Here is a 22,638-nt window from a genome sequence, read left to right on the forward strand (position 1 = left end):
GCCCAAAGCTGCCACAGCGTCCCTCCGCCCTGTTCCACCGGCCAATGCCCCCCCCACCGCCCCCAGGGCTGTCTCAACTAAAACCACTTGATCTCTGCAGTTTTCCATCCTTGAGGAGTGGAACCTCTCCGTATCTGCCCCGGCAGCCCTCTGGATACAATTTCTCTCCGTACAGACACATTCTAATTAGAATAATTTATCCAGACTGTGCTCCAGTGTCTAACCCTGCAGGTCAGCAGAGCCGGCACAGGCTGAGGGGGGTTACGCGACGGAGATGCCAGTGGGAAGGCGGGCGCGCGAGGCTGCCTGTGCAGGACCTCCCGTGCCTGCAGTGAGTGTGCACACGTGTCTGTGCGTCCCTGTGTGCACGCGGCTGGACCGAAGCCCAGGACCAGCTCCGGGAGCCTGTCCAGGGTGGAGACGGGGTCACGGGGCCCCGGGACAGCTGCCTCTTCCCGTTTCATTTGTGCATCTAGCAAACACGTACTTGGCACCTATGGTGTCCCCAGGATTCCCCTGGTGAATGAACCAATCCAGTCCCCGCCCTCGCTGAGCCCCCACTGCGGTGTCTCATGGGGGAGAGGGGAGCAGGGGCCGGGCAGCTGAGAGCTGGCCTGCTGTGGCCAAGTAGCCCAAGGGGCGGCCTCCAGACCCCCACGAGCCCTCTGCCAGCCACGCCCTGCCTTCACCGGGCGTCACGGCGATGTGTGTGAGGTCACTGCCAGCCCTGCGCTTTCGCAGAGGCTGTTCCCTCCAAGAGGGACTCCCTTCCCTGCCTGGTTCACACACCTCCTCCCGTTCGCCACCACAGCCTGAGAGGCGGCAGCTCCACCGTGGGGCCCCCAGTCCCTCAGGCTGTGCAGACCACCTGCCGTACTACCCGCTTCCTCCGAGTGCGGGGAGAGCTGCTCTGGAGTACTGTTGTCCTCCTATGTCCATGTCTCCGAGGACCTCGAGCCCACAGGAGGGGCTCTCCCCATCCCCAGGGAGCACGGAGGCAGGGGAGCTTTGCCTGGGGCCCCCCCCGAGGGTGGGCACCAGGTACCACATTGCCCGGTGGGCAGTGGTCGCTCCTCCTCCCCTGGCCACCTCCACCCTGCCCGTCCGTCCGTCCGTCCATCCACCCGTGACTGAGGTCCAGCCCGGGGTTCCCTTAGCAGCAGGCCTCCCCATGGGGCCTGGGCGAAGAAGCCAAGGGGCCGGCGCCCCTACCCACCCCTCCGCAACATCTCTCGGGGGCCGCGAGGGAGGGCTTGCTCTGAGTTAACCAGGACCCCCACTTCCCTGAGCCCCCGTCTCCCCACCAGCCCCGTGGGCACGGTCGAGCATCCCTGGGAAGGGGGCCACGGCGGCTTACGCGCCTAGTCCCACAGGGCCACGGAGGTCAGGGAGGCGCCGCCCCCACTGCGCCCGCCGAGCCCTCGGCCCCGGCCGGCCTGTGAGGGCAGCACGTCTCCATGGGCGCCCGGCGTTCCTCGGGCTCGAGCCCACGGTGGCCGGTCCCACCGGAGTACTCTGCCCCAGGGGGCAAATCGGCGCAGCCCCGCCGGGGCTCTGGAGGGTCTGCGTGCGCCCAGGGGCCCAGAGACGTCCTGACCGGCTGTGGGCTGTGGGCCGGCTGCGACAGTCACGCAGCGTGGCCAGTGCAGCAGGGCACAGCGGGGCAACGCCCCCCACCCCGGTGATGAGGGCGCAAATGCACGGCAGAGGCGAGCATTGAGGTCCATGGGCCCCGCTCACCTACCAGGGGCGGGGGCGGCTGGTGGCCGCTCAGGTCTGCAGTGGGTGTGGCTGCGGAGCTGAGGGCCCCTCACTTGTCTGCCCCTCGGCGTGACGTGGTCACGGGCAGAATGCCCAGGAACCCAGGGTTCGTGGTAATAAAGGACCCAGAAGGTCCCAAAGCTCTGGAACGAACTGCGGCTGGGGCCCATTGAGAAAACATAAGCCGCGTCTTTGGGGAACAGTCAGACAAAACGGGGGCCAGGGAGGCCGTCCAGGGAGGGAGGGCCAGGCTTCCACTGCCAGAGCCCCGGGCTGGGGCACGGGGGGCCAGACACGCGGCCAAGAATTAGCAGGCGGAGGACAGGGGCTGTCCTGCACAGAGCCGGGGTCTGGCGCAAACCCAGACCTCGGCCACCGGGAGCTCAGGGACCCAGCAGTTCCCTGAGCTAGGACCCCATCTCTGTCTGAGTCAGATGCAGCCCCACCTCCAGGCTGCCACCTAGAGGCCCCACGTCCCAGCCACCCCAGGTCTAGATGCTCCACAGGCCCTCCGAGCTACGGCCCCCGCCCGCACTGGGGGACCTGGCACCCCACCCACCCTGCTGCAGCTGGAGACCCCGCTCAGGGTCAAGAGCGGCCCCTGAAGTCTGCCGGGGGGACGGCCGAGCATCCGGCCACACGCAGCGTCAGCCCATACATCATGTGTGCGCCCAATCACCCTGTCACCGTAACTACACAGCCGCGCGGGCAGTGCCATATTTCTATTGGCTGTGACAGCGGAAATAAATCGGCCCCGGCCAATCCTCTGTGGGCAGCAGCCCGTAGCGCGGAAGGTGTGGCCAACTGAGGCGGGCGCTGAGAGCCAAGCGTCCCCGCGACCGCCACCACTGACAGAGGCCACTTGCCCCCTGCTGCCCCCCTGCCCTAGCAGTGATGCCTGTTTGGGGTGGGACTCAGGGCTTCTGACTGCGGCCGCCCAACCCCTGGGATCCTGCACCGCCCCTACCCCTGTGGCTCCACGTTTTAGGTTGTCACTTGCTGGCTGTGTGACCCTGGGCCAGTCACTGACCCTCTGTGGCCTCCCTTTCCTCCTCTGCACAGCGGGTGCCGATGCCCCCTCCCCCACCACTGTCCTTGGACTGAACGGCGACTTTTGCAAGCATCACTGCCGCGCCTGCAGCGCCCGAGGTGGGAACTCGATAAACCCCTCCGGGCTGACGGATGCCACCCTCACCGCAGGGTCTCTCTGTGCCCCTCGACTGACTTCCTTTCCCGCCTGGGCCCCCCGCCACTGATCCCTGAGACCAAGCCCTGGCCGCACCTGGGCCACCGACGCCAGCACAAAGGGCCAGCCTCCTTAGGCCAGGCTGTCAGGAGTTGCCCCCAGGTTAAGCTGGGGGGGCCCGCCTCCATCTCTGAGACGCCCCAGGCTCAGGGCCCTGCACCACAGAGGCTTGCTGAATAATAACAACAACCCCAGCACTAATCGCCAGCCCTCACGGGTGTACGCCCTGCACCCCACCGCCCCGCCCAGGCCCCCGGTCCCCCTCTCAGCGAATCCTTCCCTCCCAGGCAGCTCGCAGCGCAAGGGGTCCAGCGGCCCGGTGCTGGGGTATCTTCCTGTGTCCTTTTCCCTCCCCTAACACGGAGCCTGTGCCCAGGCCCAGGACTGCTGGACCCTCTTAGGATTGCAGCAGAGCGGCTGCCAGGGCGGTGCCCGGCCAGAGCGGCCGTGCCCCCTCCGTGTTTCCTGCGGCCTCTGTCCTCAGACCTTGCCCCAGCTTCACCTTGTGAACCCCGTTATCACACCTCCATTTCACCATTCTCCCTGGACCCCAGCTCCTCCCGATGGTCCCCGACGCCGCCCTCTCTGAGTCACCCTGACCCTCCCTGGCCGGCTCAGCCTGCTGGCCTTCTCCACGCTGCCTCTGCTTCCAGCTCGGGAGCCCCAGTTCCGTGGCGCGCGGGGCGGGACCAGCTCGGGCCTCACCACTCACGCCCAGCGGGTGTCCCGGTGGGCGGCACCCACAAGACCTCAAGTGGCCTTCTGGACAGCTAACTAAGGACCTTTCCACGGAGCCGGGATGGAGGCTCATTTACTGAAGATACTGCAGGACAAAGGGAGGAGGTGATATCAGAGCGCGCTGTAAAAACAGAAGATGACACCCAGTTCATCGGGCAAAACATTTCAACGCAAGAAACGTCCCGTGGAGGTGCTCCGGCCATTCTAGGGCCGGCCAGGGCCCCGGCACGAGCAGCCCAGGGGAGGGCGGGTCCCCTGCTGTAAAGATGCCTGCAGCCCGCAAGGGGCCGGGACTCCGGCCACCCGCGTGCCCGTCCCCACAGCCCAGACACCACGGTTCCGCAGGAGCGAAGTGCTCCAGGCCAAGGCCACCGAGACCCCACAGGAGCAGAAGCGCCCCCTGCCCGGCATCTCAGCAGCGGGTGCGGCCGCCCCCGGGCACAGCCAGGCCCAAGGCCTCTGCCCAGGTCCGTGGAGACCCCTGGCCTCAGCAACAGCCCGGCAGGCCCGTCAGTCTCTCCTGCCTCCCTGACGGGGACACCAACTTCGGGGTGCTCTGCGCAGCAGCCCAGCGGCCGCCTTCACACCCCTCCAGCGAGAACGCCGGCAAACCCGCAGCGGCAGCTGGCAGAGGGGCTGACTGTGTGGCGGGGGGTGCCAGCCCCTTCCTCGTCCCCTGGTCCCCTGGGAGGGTCCTGGGCGACCCGTGCCCCGCCGGCCCGCCCCGCGCGGAGACAGAGCCTCATCCGTTTCCATCCACACCCGATCCCGGTCCGTGCGGGCCCTTCCCCATCCCCGATAGATAATGGTTTAATAAGCGATCTGTTTTTTATTTAAGGGGTCGGCAGTAAAACCGAGATCACATTTCTCACTTGGTGGGTCAAAAAACCGCTTACGCTCATTTCTGCAATGTAAAGCGACACTCTATCAAACCAAACATTTCCAGATGTGCCCAGCTTGCGCCGAGGTGCGGGCGGCAGGCTGCAGGCTGAGCGGAGGCCGGGAAAGCAGGCTGGGAACACCACCTACTGGCCGGGAACCGGTCCGTCCGCGCTCCTTCCTGCCCCGGGGTCCTGCAGCTGCGGCAGGTTCCTGGGGGTCGGAGCTCTGGGACCGGCCTTCCACCAGCACAGGCCAGCGGCCAGCCAGCTCCCAGGTGGGGGCATCCGGCCGGCCGCCCAGCCTCTCTGGCCACCCCCTGCCCCCCACCGACCACCCCAGGCCACGGCAGCTCGAGGGGGACCTGGAAAGCCGTTCTCCCAGGGGAGCTCAGCTGTAAGCAGTACGGGGGACAGACGCAGTGTCCGATAGTCCTACGGAAACCCGGGAAGGGGAGGAGGCCCAGGAGGGACTAACGCAGCCCCAGGCTGATTCGAGCCCCTAGTCTAGTGTCTCACGTGCCCAGGGCTGGGCCCCGCACTCCAGATTTGCTCCAAAGAGACTGATGGGTCTTGACCTAGAACAGCAAACTCCCAGAGGGCACGGCACACGGGCAGGGCAGCCTGGAGTCCACCAGCGGCCCCGTGCCCAGCAGGCCACAGCCATCACTCACTCTGCGGGCCCCCCGCACCAAGAACACGGAGCCAGCCACGGGGCGGCTCCCCAGAACGCGAAGACGACAGCAAACAGCGTCTGCGGCTGCAAGCTTCCTGAAAGCTACCAGATTCCGGCTCGTAAACCGACAGGCTGCCCAGGGCGACAGACGCCGCCAGGAGTGAGGGAAATGCTGGAGCGGCTTTGCGAGAGGCTTCCGGAAAGGCCACGGTCGCAGCTCCTGGGCCCACCTGGGCCGTCTCCCGGGGTGACCACTGGAAACACACTTGCTGTCAGTCACCCTAAAACGGATTCCGCGGCGCCCCCCGCGGTGTGTGCAGTTTTCACTCTGAACTAAAACCGCAGCCAACTCTAAACTTAATAATAGAGTTATAAACTCCTGAAAGGGTCTGGATGGCTGACCGACCCCAGAGAGAAGAAGGGGGCTCTATAAATAGAGATCCTTGTAAGCAAGTTTCGGGATTTGGTCCAAAGCTTGTTGAATTACCTTTCGTGAGAGCTCCGTGTGTCTGTGTCGGTCCCGGCTGAGGCTGGGTGACGGGGGTGCCAGCTGGACTCCTGTGAGACCCTGCCCTGCAGGACCCACCAGGCTCTGCCTTCTGGAGGGGTCCCCACCCCGGAACCCGGTCCCCCACAGAGGCCCGGAGCCCGCGCCAACAGACAGACCCCAGGCGGGAGCCGGCTGGTCAGCAAGTGTGATCCTGCCTCCAGATGCGGGATGGACCCCCGGTGTGCCCAGCCAGGGCGGCCTGACCAGAGACTACGGGACGCCCGCCACACCCCGCCCCCCACCCCCGCCGCCAGATCGCCCAGACCATTCGCTCCCGGCCGTCCCATAAACGTGCATAACGGAAGATCCCCGGGGGGTCCCTGGGAGGACGGTCTCCCCCACACGCCGAGGGGGCTCTGAGAGACCCAGTGTCCCCCCTCCTCTCTCTAATGTTGAGTTTGCAGGACATCTGCTGGCAGGTGGCTTGTGCTCACTGGTCACTCCGAGACCAGCTGGCAGAGCCGAAACCGTGAGGTCACGGGAGCAGAGCCCTCCGCACCCCAGAACCCCTCGGCTGCCCTCGCCAACAGCTGCATCCCTCACTCAGCCGTCCCTCGGGGACCCCCTGTCCTGTGAGCTCTGACCTGAGGTGCCCGGGGCACCTCCTCAAACAGAATGTCCTGCTGCCACCTCCTTACCCCCCATCCTATCCACATCTCTGAGCTCTGCCCCCGAGGGTCACTTCGGGGCCCTCCCTCTGCATCCTGGGGCTTAAACACCCTGATGGAAGGAGACTGCGGCGGAGACCATAGGCGTAGGACCTGAGGCTGTTCCCGCAGCAGACGCTCCCTCAAGCAGCCTCCTTGGTTTAACACCCCCACCCCCCACCGTTCTGGCCGCCCCGCCTACTCCGAGCGGCTCAGCGGTGGATCTGGGCTTTCTTCATCCGCTCCCCCTGCCGGCCGGCCCCACTCTCACCACCAGCCCCCCACCCCCAGCCCCTGGCACTGAAGGCCCATCTGGACCGCCTGATCATTCTCCGTATGAAAGTATTTGGTGCATTTTGAAAATAAAATAACTCAGAATGAAATTATTTTTGCTTTGGTCACAAACGAAGGCTTCGTGCTGGCCCTTTACCTGGGTGGCTAAGCCTTACATCACCCCAACATGCAGCACCTGTCACCCCTGCACGGAGCAGAGACGCTGGGGGGGCCGAGGGGCCCACCGAACACCACCCAGCCCCTGGCTGGCGGGACACAAGGGCAGTGTTGAGGGCCTGGGTGTCCGTGGCTAACCCATGAGTCCTCACAGGGTTGCACCTCTGAGAGTTTGCACAACCCCTTAACCCCCCAACCCTTGAACCCAAGTTCCCGCTCTGTCCCGGGCCTGGGCAGAGGCTGGGCAGCTGAGGAAGGAGTTGAAGGGGTCACCCTTGCACAGGAGAGAACTCAGCAGCCCGCTGGGCGGGTGCAGGGACTCAGAGAGGAGGGTCCAGTCTCAGGCTTCCTGGGGGGCTTCCTGGAGGAGGAGGAATCGGAAGAGCAGGCAGGGCTTGCACCTGCGGGGACAATCGTCCTGGGGGAAGGAACCCTGAATGTGGCCTGGGGGCACCTCCGGAAAAGTGAGAAACCCAACCCCAGACAGATGGACGACAGGGAGAGGGCCGCACCTGGGCCGGGGTGTGGCTGGGCAGGTCCAGTCCAGGCGTGGGGGGTGGAGAGGTCCCATGAGTGGACTGGGATCTGCGTTCCCGAATTTCATGTCACCTTTTAAATAACGCAGCAGGGGACGAAGTGAGAGAGTGGCGTGGACGTATATACACTACCAATAGGGTGGATAGCTAGTGGGAAGCAGCCGCATAGCACAGGGAGATCACCTCTGTGCTTGGTGACCACCTAGAAGGGTGGGATAGGGAGGGAGGGAGGGAGGGAGACGCAAGAGGGAAGAGATATGGGAACATATGTATACGTATAACTGATTCACTTTGTTGTAAAGCAGAAACTAACACACCATTGTAAAACAGTTATACCCCAATAAAGACGTTAAAATAAATAAACAACACAGCAGTTTGGGGCACCACACTTTTCAGGACCCAAAACACCTCCCCCCAGGTGGCACCCAGGGGGATCTCACAGCAAAATCAAGTTCGTGCTAAAGTGGCATTTCAGCACCCAGGAGTGGGGACCGGGCGATGCCTTGGACTGGGTACCCAGGGGCGGTGGAAAAACCCAGGAATCTTTCCCAAAGCAAAGGGACGGTCAGGCCTGACCTTGACCTCATCCCTCCGGAAGGAAGGCGGAGCCCTCGGTCCCACCGTGCCTCCCCCCTGCCCAGCGGAGGTAGGGAGCGTGACTAATGTTGGCCCACCTCCCGGGAGGGACTCTCTTCAACTCAGAAAGCCGGAAGCAGCGGCTCACAGCTACCCAGAGACGCCCCTCCCAGAGAGAAGCCAGGGGCAGGCTGGACCCCGGGTCACTGACTCAGAGGTGCGCGATGGCTTGGGGATGGTGGGGTCGTGAGGCGTAGATTTCACTTCCCGTGCACCTGCCCTCCCAGGTGGGACCCACTGGGGGATGATCTGCCATCGCTTCCCCTCTGCCTGGCTGCCCAGTGCTTGTCCCCAGACAGCCCCTGTGACAGGCAGAGAGGAAAGAGAGGACTCCCACCCCTCGGCCGGCACTCTGACCCTGCCCACCTCACCCAGGAGCCCTGGGCAGTGACCAGACCCAGGGCTTCCCTCCAGAAAAACATGTCCAGGAAGGGAGTCTTTTAAGAGAGGAGGGCTTCAAAGTCCTCAAGATGCAGCAGAACTAACTCCGCCTCAGGGGGTCAGGGAAGGCTTCCTGGAGGAAGAGGCATTTAAGTGAAGGCCAAAGAGCTCCCCAGGGTGAGGGGAGGTAGAGGGAGGGCAGTCAGCATCCAGAAGACCTGAAATCCCGGGGAGGGCTAGGGCCAGAGACAGCTGGTGGGGGTGGGGATAGGGTAGGCAGGTGAGGCCCAGGTCAGGCCCCACCGCCTCCTAGCGGGGGAGGCCCAGAGCCTCACTTCCTCTATGAAGGGGTCAAAGCCGTGCCAGCCCAGGAGGGAGCCGAGCCAAACTGAAGTTCCGGCATCGAGGCCAAGGGCCCGGGGTGCTTGACGCCCACACAGAAGGAACTGTCGGTTCCCACGCCCTCAAGCACCATGCCCCCCCCCCCCCGCTCCTGAGGGCAGAGGCCGGCTCTCCGCAGGGTGCAGGCGTGAGGACGGAGCCCTCAGTTGCCCCGTGATGCCCAGCCCCTGACGCCATCCTCGGCAATGAGGAGAGGACCCCTGGGCCCCTCAGAGCCCCCAGCTGGATTGAAGACGAGCGCCCTCTGGCCGACTGCTGATGAGGGAGGGGCTCCGCGCTCCCGTCCAGTGCGCGGCCTCCTCCTCGTGTGCGCCTGAGCCAGGACTCTGCTCCGCGTGGCGGGGCCCTCGGGAGCCCCCGGGGCTTGGGACCTGGCGTGGGTGTGTTTGGGGCCAGAAGAAGGACCCTGGCTCCAGGGGCTGTGGGGGTCCAGCCCAGGCCAATGTTACTGCCCAACACCTGCAATGGGCCGACCTGATTCTGGGGGCTAAAGGACCAACAGAAAAAAAGCAAGACGCCCCTGGAGCCCGGAGAGGACTGAGCGTCTGGGCGTCCTCCTGACTCCTCCCCTCCCGCGTGCCGCCCCCAGCTCAGGCCTCGAGGCCTCACCTGGACCACCCAGGGGGCCACTCACTCTTCCGGCACCTTCGTCACCCCTCCTCCACAGCCTCCGCTGGCTTCCCGGGCTCAGACCGACGGCCGCCCTCCACCTGCGCCCGTGCGCCCCTTCCCCAGCTCGGAGACCCACACCTTTCTGCCCACGGGACCCCCACCCCACATACCCCCGACTCTCTTTCTCAGCTCCGGGCCTTTGCACACGCCGAGTCCAGCCTGGGACCCACTCCCTCCGTCAGCCACCAGGGAGAAGCAGGCCCCTCTAGTGAGGAGGCCCCCGGTCCAGCGCCCGGCTGTGACGCCCACCTCCTTCCAGCCACCAGAGGAGACCTAGCCAGCCAGGACCACGAGGCCAGTGCAGCAGTGCCAGACCCCAAGTCCACGCAGAGACCCTACACCAGACCCCTGGGGGTGGCCACCACCTGCTCCCCCCGCTCCACTGGGCGACACCTCTCTCTGCGGCTGGGGGGCAGGGGTCCGGCCTCTGCTGATGAGCTGAGTGCAAACTCGGCAAAGCTCTGTCAAAATATTTTTAGCATTTGTTCTGTTTAAAAGACCCTGAGGTATTAGAGTGCACTAATCTTTAAAAAGGTTAATTTATTCATAGAGATTTTGACAGAGATGTATGGCGCGGTACAGCCGCGGCCCTTTCCCGGGGGGAGCGCGCTCACAGAGAGCCGCACGCAGACGGGCCGGACCCGTCCACCCAGCGCCAGGCCCCTCCCCTCCTGCGGACCCCCCGGCACTGGCTGGACCACCCCCCTTCGCTCGCTGGCCTCTGCCCCATCTTGGGGGAGGGGCTCAGAAGACGGCCCTCAGCATAAAAGGCAGGGCCCGGCTGAATCTCAGGCCACCTCGAGGTCCCTAACCCTACTTCCTGTGATTCGAGGGCCACTGAGAAGCCCCCTTCTCCAAAGCAGCCCCCCATCAGCCCCCCCCAGGGCCTGGGTTGCACGCCCTAGTCAAGCCTGCGGTGAGCATTGCCCCCAGGGCTCCTTCAGGGTGTTCACAGCCTGGAGGGGAGGGCAGGTCAGCCTCTCCCTGGCGGTGGTCCAGAGCCAGGGGGCCATGGGGACCCCATGGGCAGAGCACCCACCCTGTCACCACGGCTTCTGGGAAGCAGGCGGCTCTGGGTTTGTGTGTTTTTAACAGTTTGTGGGACACCAAGATCAGTCCCACCCCAGGGCCTTTGCACCAGCCCAGGACTCCTGCACAGACCTTCCTATGGTGGCTTATCCTCAGCATCCTGGCCTCAGCACAGACACCACCTCCTCCAGGAAGCCCTTCCTCACTACCCGGGGATCAGCCCGCAACCTGGGCCCCGACATTTCACTGTTTCGTTTCTGTCAACTGTCCTCTGCAAGGTATGTGTCCATCTGTCACGTGCCTGGTCCTGGCGGCCCCTCTGCGGAGGGTAAGCACGAGGTGTGGGCTTCTCGTCAGCTGCTGTGTCCCAGCACCAGTTCCAGCCCAGGACCTATTCTCAGAGGCATTTGTAGAATCTGAGGCTGTGAATGCGTGTCCACACGGCTGCCCGGCCTCCGGAGGCCCCTCCCGTGTGCTGCTCCTGAGCTGGCCGGGCCGAGGTGGGTGACCATTGCCCCGGGGAACATGCAGAGCTTCCCGCCCCTCTTCTACCAGAGGGACGCGGTGAGTGGCGCCTCCGGGTATGGTCTCCCTGCTTCTGCAGAGCTGCTGCCTGAGACGGAGCCCCCAGGACCGGCGCTCCGCCTTCTCCGGCTCGGCGGTGCCTCCCCCTGGGTCACCGCCTTCGTCAGGCCCGCCGCCTCCCTGGGGGACACTCGCCTGAGCCTGGACAGCGCAAGCCGGTGAGCCGGCCGGACCTTCCGCAGCGGCCCGGCCAGGGCCGGCATCCGGCTCCGAGGCCGGCCCGCACCTGACTCTGGGTGAGGGCTTTCCTTTCTGCAAAATGGGTCACCAGCTGGCGCGGCGGAACGCACAGCCCCGAGCCTCGAGCGTGACGGAAGCTCAGCAGACGGCAGTGTGATGATCGGGGAGCCCCGCCAGGTGCAAAGTCCCCTCCTCCGCTCCCGGGGCTCCCCAGGACCCGCTTGCACCCGAACCCAGAGGCTCACAGCACCTCCCCCGCTGTCGTCGGGCCACGGGGGCCGCCCGACGAGCCTGCCCCCCACAGGGCTCCCCTCTTGGAAACCTCTCCGTGTCCTTGAAGCGAAGGGCAGCGCAGGGCGATATGGGAGACAGACGCACCCCTGGGCCGCGGTAAACAAGGCGGGAGAGGGCGGGGATTGGGTTACGCCGGTGAAATATCGTAAAATAAATACAAGGACGGTTGGTATACTTCAGGTAAATTAGCCTGATTCAAGCTGTCAGCTTTAGGAAAAATCTAAATAAACAGAGCTTGCCGTTTCCTCCCGGCATAGGAAGGGGCGAGGGCGCCCAGCCGGGCCAGGCAGCCATGCTAATCCGTCAACCTGCGGGCAGGCAGCGGCCTCGGGCCGAGGGCCTGGGGGCGCGCGAGCCCCCACAGAGGCGCCCGCTCACCAGGATCCCGCCCCCAGGTGCGCAGCCGGGGCCCCGAGTGCAGCCGAGCCTCCGTGGGGTGGGAGCGACAGGGCCCCCACCGGACTCTCGGGGCGCCAGGCTGCAGAGTGGGAACAGGGCATCAGCCAGCGCGGCGCCCTGCAGCGGGATGGGGTCCGGCGCGCCTGGTCCAGCTGACCAGCTGGGGGCGGGGCCTCAGGAGGGTCACCCCACCCTCAGGGCCTGGGCTTCCTCAGCGGTGAGACAAGGGCGGCGGTGAAGATCCGGAGCTCCCCGGGGTTCACAGTGGAGCCTACCTCTAAGGAGGCCTGGCTGAGGTCACCAGCACAACAGCCGCTACTCTGGCCACTGCATGACAGAAGCAGGGCCAGACGGCCAGCCAGATTCAGGCCGGGGCTGGAGGGGCTGGCCGAGGCCCTGGACACCCTTCCCACCTCACCACCCGGCCTCCTCCGGCATTCAGACTCCGGGGCATCTGCCTTTCCGCAATAGCCATCTCCCTAGGGAAGCCTGTCCAGAGCTCCAGCCACAGACCGAGAGGGTCGGGAGAGTCCCAGGGGCAGGGCTGACCCTGAGTGAGGGTCTCAGAACCACCACTGGGGCAGCATCCTGCCCTGCCCTGCCCTGTCTCTGTTTCTCTCTCTCTCTCTCTCTCCATCTCCATCTCCGTCTCTGTCTCTCTCTCCTCCTCCCCCTCCCCCCATCTCTCATCCCCAAAGCACAGCCATGCTTCCACTTCCCTTGCTCCATCAAGGGCAGGCACACCTGGCTTGAAGGCCGGCCAGGCACCAGCGCCCGTGTGGTCTTGGAGCGGTCACCTTGGTCTCATGGGAGACCCTTGAGCTATGAAAGAGCCCCTTTGGAGTCTCCAGGGGACACAGGGCTATGTCTGCATGCTCCCAGGTCCCGTCAGTGCCCGGTCACCCCTCCCTCACCTCGGCCTGTCCAGGGCCCCCGCTGGACAGGGGTGGGAGGTTCATGCCCTCCACCCGCCCTGATGACAAGGGCACCTCTCCTGCTGAGAACCCAAGACCTGCAGGGGTCAGGCAGCCTCCGGGTGCCCCCACCCCGTCCCCAGAGCCCCATCTGCAGAGGATGGGGTCTGGCTTTGCCAAGCCGGCCAGAGGCCAGGAGGAGCCCCGGCCGGCGGTGCAGGGCAGGGGAGACCAAGGAGCCGTCACCTGGGCCGTTACGCCTGGGGGTCTCCCTGTGGGGTGAGAGCCGTCCCACGGCCCCACGAGGAGCTGAGCGCATTTGTGGAGGGGCTAAACCGAGGGCACCCCTTGCCCAGGCACTGGGCCCCTCCCCGGGTGACCCTTGGGAGAGGAAAGGGGTGTGAGTGGGGATGAGGCTCGAGCTGGCCCCGTCCACACCCCCAGCGGGGCTCGTGCCGGGTGAGGCCCTGAGCCCTCCGTAGGGACCCCTTACAGTGCGAGCATTTTCTGAACTATGGTTAGTAAAGGGTCACAGGTCAGGGGTACGGAGACCACCCCACCCTGCACACACTGGGTTTCTGAACGGCCGTAACGGGAGATGCTAAATGCTCTGCTTCCATTGGAGGGGCGTGCGTCCAGGAAGCGGAATTCAAGTAGAAAGTCCCAGTCATCGGCTTCAGAGCCCGAAGGGCCGCCCAGCCCCGAGGTCAGGAGCTCAGGATCCAGCCCCGCGCAGCCAGGCCTTTCCCGGGGCGGGATTTTCAGAGCCCCCCGATCGACATGGCCTTGGCTCGAGGGCGCTGGGGTCCGTGGGCAGACCCTCGCTTGTCCGGCCGGCCTGACCCCCCACACCCCCTACCCTCCTTAGCCCTGAGCCCCCGCACGCTGGGGCTGGGGGCAGGGGGCACTGGGGGAGGATGTGAGAGGTCCTTGGGGCAGCCGGGAGGAAGCGGTTTGATCTTTGGGATGGAAGTTTGTTGATATCCATTTCCCTTCCTGGGGAAACTGTAGTCCATCTTAATTCAGGGAAACAGGCCGGAATCAGCAGCCCCACCCCCAGAGACAGCCCCCCCCCCCGAGGGTCTCAAAGCCGAGCCTGTGTCAGGGCGTTGGGGAAGAGGAGCAGGAAAGGCCCCCAGCGGGAGCTGGGGCTTTGCCCACCCGAATGGATCAGGAATCGCACTTGCGTTGGCCTGGCCGGGCTGGGGTGGGTCCATCCCCAGGGCAGCCTCCCCCTTTCCAAGTGCAGACTCGCTGTGTAGCGGGCAGCCGGTGGGCACCTCTGGTTTGGGTTTGCTGCCACTTGGCTACTTTCCAGGCTGGCTTCTCAGTGACGCCTCGGGCCACGGGAGAGGAGGGGAGGGCAGAGCCACCCCCGGGGAGGCCCCCCCACCCTCCCACTGCAGTGCATGTGGGCTGTCCCTCACTGCCCGGAGGTAGAGCTGGTGACCCCTGGCCTCCTTCCCTCTCTCCCTCCTGCTGGACCCAAACAGTCCTCTGTACAAGTCACAAAATTCATCAGAATTTCGGGGAGCTGGGGTCTGTGACAGGGAGTGGGGCATGGGCAGTGGATAAGCAGAGACCCCATGCTGGGTCTGCAGTCACAGCCGAGGGCCCATAAAGGGCTGCAGGCCCCAGACGCTCCTGGGACTAAAGCCAGGGGCCGACCAGGTGACCCATCCTGAGCCAGAAGACCTGCCCACTGGCCCCTGCCCGAGACGCCCCAGCGAGCATTCACCACCCCCCGTCTCACCCACCCATGGAAAGAAGGCTTCAGAGGGCCCAGCTTGCTCCTGCAATACAAGCTGACCTCCCCCAGGGGCCTGGGTCCCAACCTGAAGAGAACCTCCTTCCAAAACCTCCCCGACAGCCTCAGGCTTCCCCTGGCCAGAAGTGTTTTGTGGGGCTGTGGCGGAAACCCCAGCTCCGTCACGTCGACCGGAGGGCACTGGGCCCCGGGAAGCAGCGGCTGGGGAGACGGGGCTACCGGGCCACATGCCCGCACCCGGCAATCGGTTCACATCCACAGCGCCCAGAGCCCGCTTGCCAGACGGGGGAATTGGGTATTTATCGCGGGCTATCGCTAACAAATCGATCATTACTGCGTTTACTTTGAAGAATTTGCAGCTCAAAGCTTGACACGCTGTTGTTTCAGCCCCGAATGAGCAGAACCTTTCAAATCCCTGATCAATCGCGCCTGAAGGTTTACACTAAATTTAACAAATGAAATCTGTTCCCGGCCCCACGCACTCAGCCGAGGGGCCCCCGCCCCCGCGCATGGCGTCCACTGGGCTCCGAGGACGGGTCCAGAGGTGGGTCAGGGTCAGCCCGGCACCCAGGCGCCCCAGGTGTGAATTGTGGCACCAACCAGAGCGAAGATTGCCCCAGTGGGTGGCACTCCTGTCCCTCGCTCCCGCCTGATAACGAAATCGATGCGCCCTCTCGGCCGGGCAGGTTCCAGCCTCTCCAGGGCGACGCCCAGGATGATGGAGAGTAAATGAACTCTGGTGATCGTTGCCCCAGAAAACACCTGTCCTGCGGGCTGGGCCCGCCCACGTCCTCCGGCCCTGTGCACAGACACAGGGGGCCGCTGCTCCCCGCAGCCTCCCAGCTGCACGTGGTGACGGGCAGGCGGGGCTCCTGGCCTCCCGGGCTCCCTGGCCGGGCACTCAGGGAGGCACTCGTATGGGTGGGTTTTGCGTGGGGTCACCCTCCCTCCGCAGGCCCGGCTCCAGTGAGATGGTCCTTTGGTGGGGGCTGGGGGACCGGGGGTAAGTGGAGGAGGGCGGCCGCTGGTCAGAGGAGAGGCCCTGCCCACCAGCAGCTAAGCTGGCCTTTGGGAGACGGGGGGGTGGCACCCAGGGCCGTGCCGCGTGTTCCAGGCGGCACAGCGTCCCCAGCTGGCAGGACCCCAAAAGCAGGAAGGCTGGTCTGTGCCCAGGGTGTCCTTCCGCCAGCTCCCTGAGAGGTCGGGGAAGTTTCTACGTTCTCTCTCAGAGGGAGCCAGATGTCTCTGGCCCGAGCTTGGCCTCGAGAACCAGAGCCCCGGAACATGTGCCAGCCTCCATCCGGAAAAGGGGCTGCCCGGGCCTGGACGTGACCCCCGGAAGAAAGTGCCACGTCACTAAAAGCCAAGATGTCCGGACCTCACGGGGCCAGTGTCCGGAACCCTAGCACTCCCTCCAGGGACACCTCGCCCAGGACCGGGGCCGGTCACCCTGTGGTCCCTCCCCACTTCCCCTGCCCCGAGGGAGGGGTCTTCCTCGGGACTCCTGGGTCTCCTGCCCACCCGAGCCCATAGCCGACTCTCCTGGGGGTGGGAAACAGCTCTTGGGACAGGAGCACTGCCCCGTGCCGGGGACATATGCACAAGAAAGGGACAAAGGAGCCACGGTTCCTGACACCCAGGGGCGGCAAGAACTCGGCGACCGTCTGTGTCCCAGACACAGGAGAGAAAGCCCTGCATGACGGGTTTTGTTTAGTTTTTAGAAGATCACTGAGCAAGAAGCTAAACTGAGAAACCCTTCTCTAGTTAGCAAGAAGGGGGGTGGCGTCCCATAGGAGGGGTCTGGCCTGCGGACATCGGGGGGATAGCTCACCCGCAGCCTCATGTCAGGGTCCCATGGACTCAAGCCCACGTCCGGGGCTTCCACGTGGCTCCCAGCCACCAACGGACAAGCCTCCTTCTCCTCCTGACTCTCCTGGCCTCACCACCGGAGAGGGAAGCAGTGTCCCCACAGGAGACGCGGTCCTGGTGGCTTCCCAAGACACAAAGAAGCCTGCTGCTGTCCCTGCACATCCAGCCACGTCCCCTCCAGACCCCACAGTGCAGGGAGGGGCGGCCCGCGGTGGGTGCTGAGGGCCCGTCGTCCGCGGCCCCAGCTGTGTGGCCACCAGCCTCCCGCAGCCCGGCCCTGCCTGGGGCTGGACGATGTGGAGGGTGGAAACCAGCCCCGTGGGGACCCATCACAGCGCAGACCTTCCCCTCCACCCCCAGCCAGACGGAGGCAGGAAGGAGCTCCGCGCCCCGTGCAGAACGGGTTGTGGTGACACAAAACGTGTGCTCGGTGGCCCGTCACACTTTACCCCGTGCTCAGCCCCCTCCTATCCCGCTCCCAAGTTGACAGGTTGGTGAGATCTCACCCACAGGTGAGGAGACGGAGGCAAAAAGACATGTGATAGTTTGTCGCAGGTCGCCCAGGAAGCAGGGGACCAAGCCAGGACCCCAGGTGAAGCCCCGATTCAGGACCCCGCCCCCAGCCCCCAGCCCTGCATTCAGGCTACCCTGAGTCCCAGGAGTACCAGGCGCCCCCCGGAGCCAGGAACCAGGGGGTTCCTGCCCCTCCCACGGGAACCAGCACCCAGAGCGGGATCTGAGCCTGGACACCGCTGCCGTGCTCACTGGGTGGAACCGGGCGGAGGATGCCACCAGAAGTGGAGGCCACTGCCCCTTGAGACCCTGACAGAGGCCCCCGGGGCACTGAGGACGTGGCCCCCCGTCTGGGCTGTCTGTGGGCTGTAAGTCAGATCCTCTGCCTCGGCCGGCGGCCTGCTCTTCCCGTCCCTCTTCTTACAGGGCAGGCGAGGAGCGGACAGCCTCCTGCCTCAGCGTCCGGCCTCAGCCTCCCCCTCAAGCCATCCCGCAGTCCAGGGGCAGCCTCTGGGGTGGTACGCGCTTCAGGGGACCTGGGACAGTTCCCTGGCCCCAGTGCGCTCAACCCCCGCACTCAGGCCTGACCCCTCCCTAGTTCGCGGGGTCAAAGAGGTCCACTCGCTGACCCCCAAGTGGTCTTCCGAGTCCTGGCCTTCCCTGTCCCCTGCCCCCCCCATCACACTCACCTGTCCCTCGAGGTTCAGCTTAAGTCCCCATCTGCAAAGTCACCACTGGCTCCCTGGCCCCCTGGGTCTCCCCACCCTCAGCACCTTATTGCACCAGACCATGTTCCCAACTCTCTCAGGGCAAGTCCAAATCTCTCCACAGTCCTCTTAGCAACCACCCAGACAGCTGTAGATATGTGTGTATTCGTGAGTTAGTACACACATATATGTACACAAGGGTAAGAGGGTTAGTATACATGCCTATGTATACATGGGTTCATATATGTGCATATGTATGCATGAATTGGTGCACACATGTATACATGGGTTAATGCACACGCGTTTATACGTGAATGAGTACACACCTACATGTATACACAGGCTAGTGCACACATATATGTATATGCTGGTTAGTATGTGCATATGTATGCACAGCGTAGTACACACATGTATGTGTGGGTTAGTATACATGCATGTGTATACAAGGGTTAGTGCACATGTATGTGTATACAGTGTTGGTATACATGCATAATTTACCCAGTTCTGTAGCTGCAAGCACCTCAGCATCCAAATCTTGGTTTCTAATTCATTCTCCAATAAAGGAACCAGGGGTCCTCAGGGAACCGGATGACTGTAGGGCTGGAATGAAGGAAAATACAAGATGTGCCTGGAGCACCTCATAGTGCAGAGAATAAGACAGTACTTGAAAAACAAAAGTGTGGGGCATGTCGAAGGGACACAGACTCAACTGAATGAGCTTCCAGCAGCTGAGGCTGGAAAAACGTGAGCCACAAAATAAATCACACAATATTGGATTATAACTGAAAGTATAAAATAGATGTCTATGAGTTCATGGTGATACAAATGAATGAGAAAGAAAGAAAGAAAGAGAGAGAGAAAGAGAGAGAAAGGAAGGAAGGAAGGAAGGAAGGAAGGAAGGAAGGAAGGAAGGAAGGAAGGAAGGAAGGAAGGAAGGAGGAAGGAAGGAAGGTTGGAAGGAAGGAAGGAAGGAGGAAAGGAAGGAAGAAAAGAAAGAAAGAAAGAAAGAAAGAAAGAAAGAAAGAAAGAAAGAAAGAAAGAAAGAAAGAAAGAAAGAAAGAAAGAAAGAAAGGAAGGAAGGAAGGAAGGAAGGAAGGAAGGAAGGAAGGAAGGAAGGTTGGAAGGAAGGAAGAAAAGAAAGAAAGAAAGAAGGAAGGAAGGAAGGAAGGAGGAAGGAGGAAAGGAAGGAAGGAAGAAAAGAAAGAAAGAAAGGAAGGAAGGAGGAAAGGAAGGAAGGAAGAAAAGAAAGAAAGAAAGAAAGGAAGAAGGAAAGGAAGGAAAAAAAGAAAGAAAGAGGGAAAGAAAGAAAAAGGAAGGGAGGAGGAAGGAAGAAGAGAAAGAGGGAAGGGACAAATCTTCCTGGCTGAGAAACACCACTTGTAGACACCCCCCGGGAGGTGGAGCTTAGTCTCCACCACCACCCCCACTTCTCACCTTACAGAGGAGACACCTGGTAGATACCACCTTAATTAACCAGATGGTCCAGGCCAACATGCCCCGTGATGTCATGTGACCCCAGGACCCCCTGTGATGTGACAGAGGGGCACCTCACCTCAGAGATGTTCTTCCCAAAACCCACAACCCCAGTCTAACCTTGAGAAAAACACCAGATAAGCCCAGAGAGGGGACTTCTTCCAGGACACCGGGCCAGTCTTCCTTGAGGCTGATAAGGTAGTAGAAACAAGTGAAGGCTGGGGCTGTCACAGTGCAGATGAGACCAGGAGACAACACAGCTGAACGGCCCTGGACGGGGCTCTGTCCTGGCACGGGGGCACAGTAACAGGTGACTCGGAGTAGAGTCTGGGGTCCCGTGCCAAGACCCTGGCAGGTCTTCCCGTGACGTGTGCCCATGGTGATGTTAACAGAAGGGCAGCAGGGTGGCAGGGTGGGGACGGTCTCTAGGATGACCGGCCAGGGTCCTGGAGAAGGTCCACCAATCTCAGCTTGTCCGGTGTTCTTCCGGCAATTACACTGGAATGATGGGGTTTTCGAAAGTATCCCCAAAAGAGGAGTACATAGGAACTTCTGCACTCTCTGCAACTTTTCTGTTCATCTAAAATTACTCCAAGATTAATTTTTTTTAAAAAAAAATCACCCCATGGGCTTCCCGGGTGGCGCAGTGGTTGAGGGTCCGCCTGCCAATGCAGGGAACGCGGGTTCGTGCCCCGGTCTGGGAGGATCCCACATGCCGCGGAGCGGCTGGGCCCCTGAGCCGTGGCCGCTGAGCCTGCGCGTCCGGAGCCTGCGCTCCACAACGGGAGAGGCCACAGCAGTGAGAGGCCCGCGTACCGCAAAAAAAAAAAAAAAAAAAAAAAAATCACGCCAGCACAGTGGCTTAATGGAGCCAATGCTCAAAATCTAGAAGTTGCCAATGGCCTAATTGCTACTGATTCACACCCTGGCTCTTCTGGGCACCTATTGTGCACCGGATGCTGGGCTCTCCAGGGGGACTGAGGTCAGAGGCTGCGGGGACCGTGGGGCCAGGCCCTGAAGGACTGGCAAGGGCCCTGGGCTTAGCGGACATTGGCCACATGTCCGGTGAGTGGACTCAGCAGACGCCAGGACAGTGAGGGTCTCCAATGATGCCTGTCCCCCACTAAGGAACCAAGGAGGCCACAGATGCCACCAGGACTGCATCCCCTGGCTCCTGAGACAAAGGCGGCTCTTGGCTGGTTTTCAGGGGTCCCGGAAAACTGGTAGGGCCCCCCATCCAGGAAAAGAGGGGAAACGAGCGACCTCCAGGTGCCCCACAGTGAGCTCTGCCCTTGGCCCCCAGCAAGTCGGCTCCCCAAGCCCCGTGTAAAGATGAATGATCGGCCCCATCTCGAACGAATCCCATTAATGACTGTCGAGTACATCTATACCTTCACCAACAAACTCAGTCCGCGAATCCCCAGCGAGGCTGGGTCCTTGATTAATGCTAATGGCTTTTCTCACCAGCTGTGAAAATGCATTTTCCATAATTTAGCTGTCATTACGATGGGAAGGATTTATAAAACACAGGCGCACACTATGTGCTTGAAGGCCTGGAGGGGAACAGCCCCAGGAGGTGCCAGGAAACAGCTGGCCCTGCCCCCTGACGTGCAGGGGTTGCCCCGGCCCCACCTGGCACCCGCCTCTCGCTCCGGGGCCAGGATGCAGTCCAGCCTCAGGGCACAGGGCCTATAGGGCCCACCACGGAGCACAGAGCCTCTCCCGGGGCCACAGGGCAGAGGGCGGGACAGAGACCCACCGGCTGGGAGCAGCTGCCCCGCCACCCCGCCTCTCCTGGTAGGAAGGAAAGAGGGAAGGACGGAAGGTGCCCTCCTTGGCCTCTGGGTCCCGGAGCAGCGCCGACGCCGCGGCCGCGGATGGAGCCCCAGGTGATGGGCCGGTGTCTGGCGAGGGCAGCCTGAGGTCCAGTGCCCCCGCTCTCATCCGGCCCGCAGGGCACAGCCTCCCGTCCCACCCTGAGTGGTTTCTAGCACAAATGAATATCTGAAAAGGGCGCGGGGGTGGAGTGAACGGGGGAAAGACCTCAAGCAGAGCCAGCATCGAATCAATTAACGCGAGTTCTTCCGAGCAACGCCGTGCATGCTTTGCCTTCAATTAGCGGATCTTGCCGGGGCCGCTGCAGGCCCGGAGCCACTGCCACGGAAACTTTCCCCTTCTTGTTTTAATCTTCCACCAAGCCCGGCCTTTCGCCTCCAGCCCGTCTAATTGAAACTAATCTTCGCAGGCAAGGCCTGTCTCTTCCCCCTAATCCTCCTCCGAGGAAGTTCACATGGTCCCAATTACAGCCACACCGGCCTCTTTTATTCCCGTCTGCATCTCCCTCCGCCAGCCTCCCTTTTTGAAAGTCTGCATTATTAACTCCATGCTTGCAAGTTCCTGCCTGTCACGGGGCCGCGAGATGCTATCGCGGCTGCGATGGATAAGGTTACCACGAAAGCATTTTGTGGATTACGTTTCGCACAAAGGCGATAGAGGGCATGATAGCGCAGAACCAGTGAGTTCTGTGGGCGGAGGGGGAGCAGAGGAGTCTGGCCTGGGACCCGGGCTCTGCCGCCCGCAGCCCGTGGGCCAGAGTCGAGGGCATTTCTGGAAGCTTCCTGGAGGGGCGGAGAGGGAAAGGGGGGAAAGGGCAGCCCCACAGGGCAGGACTCTCCGCTGTTGAAGCAGCTCAGCCCCAGCTGGCCCCCGATGGCGGGGCTGCTGCAAAGCGGGAGATGGGGTCTCTGGAGCTGCCCCAGTATTACCACAGCCAAACGGAAATCCTACATTTCCAGGCTGTCAAGAATGTCAAGTTTCCGTGCTCAGGGCTGGAATCCCATCACCGCCCTGTGGGCACGCTGGCTATCGCGGCCGATCAGACCTCCGTTGGCAGCTGGGATGTCTCCGATTAATTTTTTTTTTTAAGAGAAACTGAAATAATCATTACTTAATGAAGGCAAGTCCCCAAACCCGGGGTCTAGGAAAGAGAAATGATGAAATGGGCCGCACTGCTGGGGACCAGGTGGGGAGGGGGGGCGGGCAGAGAGATAGACCCCTCTCGTTACAGACCAGCTCGGGGCCCGGGCTGAGCCACAAACACCACAACTCCGAGAAGAGGCCCCAGTTTCTGCCCACTACCTTGCAGCGTCTTGGGTGAGGGTCTGCTGTCCTTGACCTTGATTTATGGGCTGCTTCGAGCTTGATCATAAAATGAGAGGCACATGCATCACTCGCCCACCCCCAACACCCCCCCCCTCCGTGCACACCAGCTGTGGCAGCCACGGCTACCCTAAAACAGTTCACAGAGTGGAAGGAACTCCCTGCAGGAAAGTCC

This window comes from Kogia breviceps, chromosome 1, assembly GCF_026419965.1.
Source record: "Kogia breviceps isolate mKogBre1 chromosome 1, mKogBre1 haplotype 1, whole genome shotgun sequence".
NCBI classification, from domain to species: Eukaryota; Metazoa; Chordata; class Mammalia; order Artiodactyla; family Physeteridae; genus Kogia; species Kogia breviceps.